General features: G+C 36.3%; 1 pseudogene; it reads right to left on the reverse strand.

Moving 5' to 3' along the window:
• Nucleotides 1–4,180: 4,180 nt before the first annotated feature.
• Nucleotides 4,181–9,028, reverse strand: LOC101282621 (NEDD8-activating enzyme E1 regulatory subunit-like; annotated as a pseudogene).
• Between the last annotated feature and the right edge of the window lie 2,352 nt (nt 9,029–11,380).

The raw sequence follows: 11,380 nt of genomic DNA on the forward strand, positions 1-11,380 counted from the left end.
GGCCATTAGACATATTCTTTTGAAGTATTGAGGACATTTAAAAATAGAGCTGGAGTTGGCCATTGAGACCATCAAGCCAAATATGTGTCTTAGTTTGGCTTCTGCTAGAAATATACCCTAGAAGGCTTTGAGTGCAAATAGTGTATTTGAGAGTGGAGGAAATACCAATAAAGGAGTGAAGAAGTGAGAAAAAGAAAGGATAAAGCCAATAAGGGGTATGTTTTCTAGCAAGCAATAAAGGCAATAAATATTTATCTGGTCATTGATACACTTTCATTTGCCTAAAGAATTATGACATAATTTACTTACCAGAGCAAAGTATTTGGTATCAAACAGAGATATCTTCTGAATTAACTCCCATTGCTCACTAGCTGCAATTTCTTAAAATTATTTCAAATCATTTTTGTGACAAGGTATAAATATATAAAATATGTGTATTGTATGTGTAATATACATGATAGCTCAGACAAGTTTCTTACCTTTAGTTTATTCAGGGATAGAAAAACTTACCTAATAGAGTTGCTATGGAAAAAAACTAACACTTAGCTGACCACATCACAGGAGATCAGTATGTTTCTTTTTTTTTCCTTTTTTTGGCTGCTCACCCATTTATCATTTCTTTTCCATTACCAATTCAGCATGCCATCTAGAACTGCCTCCCCAAATTACAAGGACACGTTTCTTCCTTTCTCATGCCTTATTGACTCAAGGAACTCTGCACTGATGTTCCATTTTTTCTTATTTTTATCTTACTTGTAGATTTTTTTCTGCCCTTGTAAAAATAGATTGGATATAATGGCCACATCTTATTATTAAGGTAGATTGAAAATAAGTAATGGAGAAGATGTGTGACTATTAGCCTATTATTTTAAAGATATTTTTAATGAGTATCAAACTCGTAATTATTGTCCACTGGAGAGTAAAAGAGCTAAATCTTTCTTATTTTCTTTTTTACCCCTATGAAAGAGACAAACTGTAGAGTTTTGTTCAATATTAAATATCTGATCTGTTCAATGGACAAGTACTTAAAAGGGAATTATAAAGGGGAAATGAGAACTAGACTCAATGTTCAAAATCTTTAGTAGATGTATTGATGTTTTTCTTTTTATATTTCTACAATACAAGAAAAAGACATTTAATGATCACTGTTCATGATGCTGAAAAAGCTCATGGATGCCAGAGTTAAGCTTTGTACCATTAAAATATCAATGGCAGCATTTATCCTGTAGGCAGTTGCAGAGGTGCAGCTGAATCACAAGTTATTGGGTTCTGAATATTTGGCAACCTATCTAATCATTAGAGTTACTGATATCCACTTAGTATGTAGATTTTAGAACTTGGGAACTATATTTGTAAACTATCAGCAGTGAAAAGCAATCAGCATTGAGAAACAAAGCACAACAACTGACTAATATTATTCATAGGCAGTTTACCCAGCCTGCCATATATTTTGTAGGATCTCATTTTACATATTGGTTGAACCACGTGAAATTCTATTCATATAAATCAAAAAGACTTAGAAATTCATATGGTTCAACATGACAGACAAAATGACACAGGTCTCTTCATGGAGCTATGCCATACCATGACAGTAGCCTCTTTTTTTTTTTTTTTCAGGACCTAATGGACTTATGCCACTGTATTAATTGTAACACTACTATTTCTTTATCCATCCAACAATATTTATTGAGGGCCTGCTATTTGGCAGACTTGGTACTGTGGACTTAGGTTACACTATCGGACAGAACAACCGATATCTTTGCCCACATCAAATTTGTAATATAATAGATGACACATAAAATAAATAAGTAAAATATATGTACATTATTTTAATCAGTATTAAGTGCTAAGAACAAAAATATATAGCAGGGAAGGAAGATATTTTATGAGGGGATAGGGGTTGTAATCTTAAAGTTGTTGTTCTGGAAGATTTCAAGAAAAAGTCTGGAAGGAAGTGAAGGACAAGTTGTGTTGCTGTCTGTAAAAAGCATTCCAGGCAGAGGGGAAAGCAAGCATGCACATCCTGAGACAGGAGAATGCCTGGTGTGAGGAGAGGTCCGTATGGGTAGATGAGGTAAACCAGAGGGAAGAATAATGAATAAGAATATGAGGAGAATAACGATGGCGCCAGATGAAGTAAAGCCTTTTGAATCAGAGTACGAACTTTTGCTTTTACTCTGAGATGGGAAGCCTTAGGAGGTTCTGAACAAAGAAGTAACACTATCTTATTTGTTTTCTAACAGCCTTACTCTGTCTGGTGAGTTGGTAATAGACTTAGGAGCAGCAATAGATGCTGGAAGACAAATTAGGAGACTGATATGATCATCCCAGTGAGACATGATTTACTTGGGATAGAATGGGGTACCATGAAGAGGACAGAAAGAGGTTGGATTCTAGATACATTTTAAACGTAGACTGAAAATATTTTCTGAAATGTAGAATATGAGTGTGAGTGGTACTGGGAGGTATTGGGAGTGACACCAAGACTTTTGGCTTTAATAGAAAGAAAGATCAAGTTGCTATATGTATGTTGGAGAAAATTAGAAAGAGAAATTTTGTGGTAGAGGAATGTCAGAATTTCAGTTTTGGATATATTGCATTTGAGAGGCCAACTAGGTATTGAGTGTCAAGTAGCACATCAGTTAGGATTCAATTAGGGAGTCAGAACCAGTAAGAATGGTAGGGAAGAAGGGGCGCATTCTAGAGATTAGACTTCCAAAATTGTTGGAACTGATGAAGAATTTTTTGGAAAGCTGTAATCTTTGCATCTGGTGTGGTCCTAAAATCACTGTTCCGCAGCAGCGTTGGCAGTTGGGGAGAAAACAGACGGCAAGAGAAAGTAAACAGTACAAAATGAGCCCTGAAACAGCATGGATCAACCTACGATGTCAAAAGAAAACCTGTGAGAACAAATCAGAACATGTGTCTCTCTCTCACTCCCTCTAACCTCGATGATGAGGGTTGCCTTGCAGAAGAAGCTGGATCACTTTGCTACAGAGATGCATGACGTGCTTGGCCTAAACCAGAGAAGTTGACAAGAGAAAATGCAATGGCAGCCAGAAAGGATTGGATAGTGTGACCTTCCTCATTAACAAGGTGAGCCAGCAGACTAGTGAAATGTGTGTGAGCTGCGGCAGCATCAGGCACATTCAGTACTTAATGTCCATGGCTTTGCTTTCAAATCTCATTTTCTTCTGTGGTCTACCCTAACTTGGAAATATACATAGTAGGGAATTATGGGAAATATTATCCCAGATTGGCCAGGTTGACCCAAGATGAAACCACCACGTCTTGTCAGTTATATAGTATACTCAGAACACAGGGAGGCAGGATGGATTTAAAGTGTGCATCTGGATTTATTCCTTTGAAGGTGGTACTCAAAGTAAAGCAATTGGATCCTATCACCTAAGGTATGCATGTAGGCAGAAGAGAGAACAGTGTCCATGAATGAAGCCCCAGAGCATTGCAATTTTTTGATGTCAGCAATGTGAGGAAGAACTTTCCAAGGACACTGAGAAAGAACAGTGAGAGTGTAAGAAGAGGGGCTTCCCTGGTGGCGCAGTGGTTGAGAGTCCGCCTGCCGATGCAGGGGACACGGGTTCGTGCCCTGGTCCGGGAAGATCCCACATGCCGTGGGGCAGCAGGGCCCGTGAGCCATGGCCGCTGAGCCTGCGCGTCCGGAGCCTGTGCTCCGCAACGGGAGAGGCCGCAACAGTGAGAGGCCCGCGTACCGCAAAAAAAAAAAAAAAAAAAAAAGAGTGTAAGAAGAAAATCAAGTGAGGATGGGATCCAAGAAATCAAGCAAAGACAGAGTGATTCAAGGAAGAAAAGTCATCATTTCTCCTTTTCCCCACCATTATCAAATTCCCTCATTAGGAATGTGGGCTTCAGGTTTTCATCCAAATTGTTTACTCTTTATTATTATAAAGAGTATAGTATAGTATCAGTCCTTTGTGTGTCATTAGATAGCAGAATAACTTGAAATACATTTTTTTCTTTTTACAAGTGAGAAAAAGGATTATTAATAAAACAACAATTTAGAAGTTTTCCCTTTGAATTTTATAGACTTGAGCACAATCTGAAGACAATTATAATTTTGATTATTAACACACTGCACTGGGTGCTTCTTTTATAATGAAGAAGTTCCTGAAGTTTATGACATGCAGATATAAGTAGGTTATTAAAAATGGCAATGTTCGGTGGTAACTGTTGTAACCCGTTGGGCAGCAGTAGTCATGTGTGGTTCAGCAGTTCCATAACAACACAATTTGTGGACATAATCATCTTTCACCATTACAGATAACCTATATTCCTAAAGGAAACCAGTGAGACAAGACTTTCCTATGTTTTCTTCAACCTAATAGATACCCCTGGATGTCTACTATGTCCTTTATGAAATCCGTCAACAGCCCATAACATTAAGTACAGTACTGTCTCGTTATCTGGAATGTTCGTACTGGAAATGATTCCATCTTTATTAATTGTGTCCAAACCACATTTTTTAGTTAAAGATCAACATCTACCAGCTCCAAGAAATGAAGAATTACTGCAGAAAAAATTTAATTCTTTCTCTGAAACAGCTTCCATTGCTTGGCCTATGGACTGCAGTACTTTGTCAACATAATCATTCACAGAAGAAGCATCTCTTTTTTGCTTTAACACTGTAAACATTTTGCAGTTTTATATATACACACCAAAATCTGCAATCATGTAGGAAGTTATGCCTCAAACAGGCATCTTTGGTCCTCCTTGGCCACACAGTCATTTAAGGCATAAGTTGAAATCCAAAAGGATGGTGTCTATTTGCTGATATTCAAGCAGCAATCATCATTACATATATCTTCAATATTGATTAGAGTCTGAGTTATATTTATTGCTGTGTTTATATTTTTAATAGCTTCTTCAAAATTCACTTCTGGAGCCCCAATTTCATTCTTTAGAACCCCTTATCTAATCACGTATCTAAAGTCCTCTTTTTCTTTATACATTTTAGGTGTACATCCATTTGTTTCACTGTTCCACTGTGCTAAATATTTAGCAATGATTATAGTCTGTGGAGTGTGGCTATGGACCTTTTCCCCCCGTATGATCCAAATCATAAGACTGAAAATGTTCTCTCAGCTCAGGAAATGGTTTATCCAGTTGTAGATCTTCCAGTGCATCATCTGGGTAAAATTCCATTATCTGGATGTTCTTTTATAAATGATCCTCCTATAGCCAACTAGCCGTATAACCTCTATAGATTAAAAGAGCCATTTAAGAACCCCAGCGGACATCAACCAAAGGTAGTAATGTACTTTTGGGGAGCCTAGCTGCAACCATAGTAGTAAAGCTACAGGGAAAAGAAAGGTCATTGTTCAGAAGATTTTCTAAATTCACTTCCACAAACTTTCAGACCCATTGTCATTTAATTGTTATGAGAATTCCATGACAACTTGATCTTGGTTCTTGCTGATATTGCTTCTTTGTAAGAAAAAATGTTTTCAACATCTCTGCTTATCTGATATCCATCAATAATTGTAAATGAATCAGTACTGTAAATGAACTCAGTACTGATTCTTAAGAATTGCGGTTCCTGTGGCTGTTGTATTTATTAGGCAAACATGAGCAAACACTAATTACTCCATGATTACTCCATAATCTCGCCCATGATTACTCCATAAACTCAGTAACCCTGTCCCCCAGAAAAAAGCCAAGACCCTGAAAAGTGCCACAATCACCTCCTGCAGTATTTTTTTATCAGAAGCGCTTTTCTTTTTTTCCAGCTTTATTGAGATGTAATTGACATATAACATTGTATAAGTTTAAGGTGTACAGCATGTTGATTTGATACAGTGAAATCCATTTTTAATATTTTAATGCAGTACAGGGTGAGATAGAAATGAAATTTCACTGTGAACATTTCTGTCCATATGTTTGGTTATTCCATTGATATTGAATGTTTCCTTGATATTCTTGTTTACTGAGCCCCACAGGTGAGAAAGAAAGGTCCCAAAGGGATAAGAATAAACTAGTTATCTTGGGGAAAACAAAAACAAAAAACCTCTTCAATTCTGATTTCATTTCAAGACCATTTTGTGATAGATAATGAAATCTCCAGTATAAATTGTGTAAACTCTCTAAACTACAAAGAATCTTCAACTTATACCTTTGTCATGTAGTCATTTGGCAGTTGGCGTTAGGCTACCATAAAGCAATCATACTGCTACTTGTTCATTATCAATGCAGGAATCATTATATCTGTAAATAAATACGATTTTTTTCACATTATCTTTTCCCTTTTTTATGTCTGGTGTTAGTAATATGTATAACATCTACAGTGTTTTGTATCGTATAAGACACTGTTGATGTAGGTACCGATAGACAATTCATCTTGTAAACAGGCAAAGTAAACTTACAGTATAGATAAATACAGTATAGTACTATAAATGTATTTTGTCTTTCTTATGATTTCCTTAAGAACATTTTATTTTCTCTAGCTTACTTTGCTGGAAGAATTCATATATAACACATGTAACATACAAAATATGTGTTGATTGACTGTTTATGTTATGTGGCTTCCAGTCAGCGGTAGGCTATTAGTAGTTAAGTTTTGGGGGAGTCAAAAGTTATCCTTGGATTTTCGACTATGCAGGGGATTCATGCCCCTAACCCCCGAGTTGTTCAGGGGTCAACTGTACTTGCATAATTCAGAATGGAAATGTGTTCATATATCTATTATTATATTAAAACCAAATGTCCTTGTTAAAATGGTGACGTTAGTGAATCTCTATTATTTTTATAATTTTATCACAAATTCAGTGCCATGAATTTAAATAAAAGGAATATGAAAAAAACATCAGTTTTTAGTTCTCATAACCAATGTCACTTTTTTTTGCTGGAAGTATTTTCTCTACTGTGTTTTGTCCATGTTGAGAGAAATTTTTAAAATCAACACAGATAATAACCAGTTTAATCAGTTCAGCTTTAGGCATCTGAAAGGCAATTAAATTGGATTTCTTAGTATTTTGTTATTTGTCCTTGGTGCATAAGTTTGACAAATCATTTTATTATCGTTTGTCTCAACAATATACACTGCCCAGAAAGTAGCACATGCATATGTGGTGTGTGTAAAGAACCTCTTCTTTAATGGCTTCAAGGAGATACTTGCCTTTTTTTTTTTTTGATCAGTTTTGATCAGCTTTAAAAAACCCTCTTAAGTCAAGGACATATGGGCTTATTTTCAGTCTCCAGATGCTTTAACCACCACTCTTCATAACCACCAATATATATCTTATATAATTAATCTCAATGTGCACTCTCAAAATATATTAGCAAAATATAAAGGGGGGGGAGTAATACTTCAGTTTCTGTCCCAGATTGAATATCAAACAGTATCACAGGATATATAGAGAGAAATTGTATGTAAATTTTGAATACCTAAGTGTTGTAATAGATGTGTTCCTTGTGTGCTACATAGGAGAAGGATATCTGTGTCCCGCAAACAGGATGGTGGGCATGTTGAGTTCTGTATTCTGGAGTGGTGTTGAATTTATACTGGTGTATCTGCCTTATCACCCCATATCTGTGTAATAATGATGAAGTATAATTTTTAGTGTAAAGAAGTGGGTCCTGTCTAAAACCAGGGTGCATTCTGTGGGCAAGTCAGGAATGTTGAATGTGCACAACTGAAGAAAAAAAGCATGCAATAAAAATTAAACTTGGTATCTCATCAGTTTACTCCATTCCGATTATTTTATCTTTGGTCTTCAGTAAGTGATTATTAGAGCAGCCCTGGACTAGCAGATGCCTCCCCACTCTGATTGTCTATGATGTACAGTACCCTGGTATTTCCCTTGAATGCCCTGCTCCTAGTAAATCCCATAGAGGTTTTCAGTAGAGACTTGAATTGGCCTTTCTTTCAATATGTTCCCTTTCCTGTATTGCTCCATCATGTAATATTATTTTAATTTCTTTACTACAATATTAATTTTATATTTCATTTAACTTTTTTTTTTTTTGGTTATCTCTACCATAAGAATGTAAACTCTCTGAGGGTACAGAATGCATTTGTCTTGTTTTCTTCTGTATTCCTTGAGCCAAGGATGATAATTGGCATATAATTAACACCAACTATTATTTTGGAATGATCAGACAAGTCTGTTGTATCCTACATACTTACAATAAGTAACTGGCAGTACCAGGATTCAAATAAATACAGTTCCTCTGGAGCCAAGACCTCTTATCGGTATTCTGTAAATCATGACCTCATAACTCAAGGTTACTGACTTTCCCTTATCCTAATTCACACTCTCCAAATGCCAAATTGTCATACCAGTTTTGAACAAACCCAGCCCTGTAGGGGTGAGGAATTACTAGGAGTTTTCATGTTTAAGGTAGAGGCACATTCTCTGAGTAGATCTGAGTCTGAGCAGGGAAGGCATGTATGATTTGAGCTTTGCTAGTTTATAACCCAGATTAGACAGTGCCAGACTCACAGAGGGGCACCCATCTCTTCACTGACACACTAAACCGCTGTGATCCTTGAATTCTCCTGGGCTGGGCCTGAGTTCAGCTACTGGGAAATGTGACCTCAAACAAAAAGTTACTGAGCACCTTTAAAGACTTTTATGCAATTATAAGCTTAATATCAGATGTTAAAATAGTTAACACAAGAATAACTTGAATTATCAAAGGTCGTGTGTAAAATTTTAAATTCTACTGACATACTAGAGTCTGCAGATAACATCTGGAGAACTGAGTTTTTCTTTCATGCAAATGCTTATTAAGGACACACTATTTTCTAGGCAGTGCTCCAGCACTGAGAAAGGTGTACAATTGTTATTACTATACTTCACATAATGATATATCAATTACATTGACCAAACAATCATTTCCTCCTTCACGAGGGAAGAAAATAAACACATGATTTGTTTGTTTTGATTTTGCAAAGTTTCAATAGGATATTTCTGGTATACAATACATTGATTTTATTGATAATTAGTCTCACAACACTATTAGAAAAACTGCCAAGTTATTTACACTCCATTTTGTTGATTTGCAATTTCATTGATTAAGTGCAAAGAGGGACATGAATCAGATTGTTCATATCTGTTTTCTAGGTTTAGACCTTCCAGTGAAGTTACTAATACACAGTCACGTTAAATAAAGTTTTCTGCTTCATAGAATGCATTAAGGCATCTGGATGACAACTTGGATGAACTCTAAGCTCTTTTTCATGTTATCCTACTTTCGAATTCATTTTCAGTCTCCCCAAAATACTAATCTATTTCTAGTTTGAACTCCAGACCTCATGAACTTTCTTACTTCTGTTTTCATACCCATACCCCAAGCCAGTTACCAAATATTATCAATTTTGGAAATATATTCCAATTCCTTATTTTTTCACAGTTCTCACTTCTAATGTTCCAATTTCAACTGGAGTCCTACCTTGCATCCAGGTTTGTCTCCTCCCCAAACACTCCCACAATATTTTTGAATTACCCTTTTTAGAACAGGGGTCAAAAGTTTCTTGTTGATTTATATCACCTCTAAAAAAATAAAATCAAAGCGCTTGTGCAGCAAGGCATCCAAGGATATTTGTGACCTGCTCCAACCTAACTTTGTCGTCTCATATCCTGTCCCTTTCCTGTGACTCCTTCAGTGTGTACTCCCAGCCCTGCCCCTCACACACATTCTAGGATTTCCTTAAACTAACACACATTTTCACATATTTCCTTTAATGTGACACACCATTCTTTCTATCATTCCTTTCAGACTCTATTAATCTCTACTCATACCTCAAAACCAATATCTCATTCTGGTTCTCTGCTAAACAACTTTGTATAAAACTCCATGGGGAGAAACTTCTTATTCTACTGTATTAACGTATTCAAGGTTTCCGTGCTTTTTAAAAAGGGTTTCTTCCTTTTGTTTATATCACTATGCTGAAGGCTCCTTGAGGGTATACACCAAGAATTATTCTTTTCTTGTGATTCCATGAAAACATGAGAAGGCCTAGACTATAAAAAAACACTAAATAAATGTCAAATGGGTGAATTAGACCCATTTTCATTCTCGTTTTCTTCAAACATCCACCATCTCTGGTGAATTAAATTTATGATTAATTTTAATTTAATACCTGTCTAGAAAGCAAAGAATATAGCTCTCATTTTCTACACCTAACATCATCTCCTCAGCTTTATTAACGTTTCAAAGAGAAAATCTTCACTGTGGGAACATTTTTACTAGAAGAAGATCTAAGTGTAAAGCAACTCTGAAACTTAACTTTGTAATAGACATAGTTGTTCATAAAAAGTTACTGTTCTGAAATAAGTCATTGCAAGGAGAAAAAAAAACATCTCTTATTGAAATTTGGAAGACGAAAGGAAATCTGGCTTTTGGGAAGGTGATATGAACAAAAGAATCACATTACATGCCATAAAGGTTTTATGTGCTATAAGATGTGAAGTAATTCAAAGTGTGAATTGACACACACAAAATTCTAAAGAAACCCAGAAAAGTTTTGAACTCTAGTCATCACTATAAATTTACATTCCACTAAGAGTTTCTATGCATATATCTCAAAAGATGGGTCCAGTGACTAAATTGGTTGGATATTCTAGGCATTTAGTGTTTGGGTATTTGAGATATGAGGCAGCTACTACTCACCTATCATCCTTGATAAGAACATTTTTTTTAACTCTCTCATCTAGAAATATAGTACCACTTTTCACTCACATTCGGTTAGTCATTATTTCCCCATCACCAGAAAAATATAAATTAAAATGTCTTAATGAATAAAGAAGCCTTTTCAAAAATGTATTCTCACCACTGTTGAGAAACAGTTCTCTCCAAGACATTTCTACATTACCTTGTGACAGAGTTTGTTCCCAAGGACAAACAGACAGCATAGCAGACAGCTGCGGAAGCTAGAGGTAGTCTCTCCCTCTTGGCCAGAAGGCAGATATATTTCTGAACTAGGATAATAAAGATAATGCCTCCCTGCCAGGCAAAGGTTGTTCAGGTTTCTCTTTATAAAAATGGGGGTGTGGGGTTACAAAGCTAGGGTTCCTCAGTTGTATTATAGATCCACTGTGCACTGTTCACCTGGGCCCGCTTCCTATCTTCCCCATGGGACTTGGGGACAGGGGAAAAGAAACACGAAGCTCATGCTGCCTGCTGCAGAGTGAATATTAAACTGTTGAAATCCATTGGGTCCACTGCTTCTTTCCTGGCACAGTATATGGAAATGTGGGAGTGATGTGGCAGCTGCCACTGTCACTGCTGCTTGACCACTAGAAAGCGTTGCTTCCCTGGATTTATTTCCTGGCACTTCTGTACCTCACAGTCTATGCTCCAGTTTGTAGATTTCCATACATTCTGGGCTTACACCCTTATT

This window comes from Orcinus orca, chromosome 8 (genome assembly GCF_937001465.1).
Source record: "Orcinus orca chromosome 8, mOrcOrc1.1, whole genome shotgun sequence".
NCBI lineage: Eukaryota > Metazoa > Chordata > Mammalia > Artiodactyla > Delphinidae > Orcinus > Orcinus orca.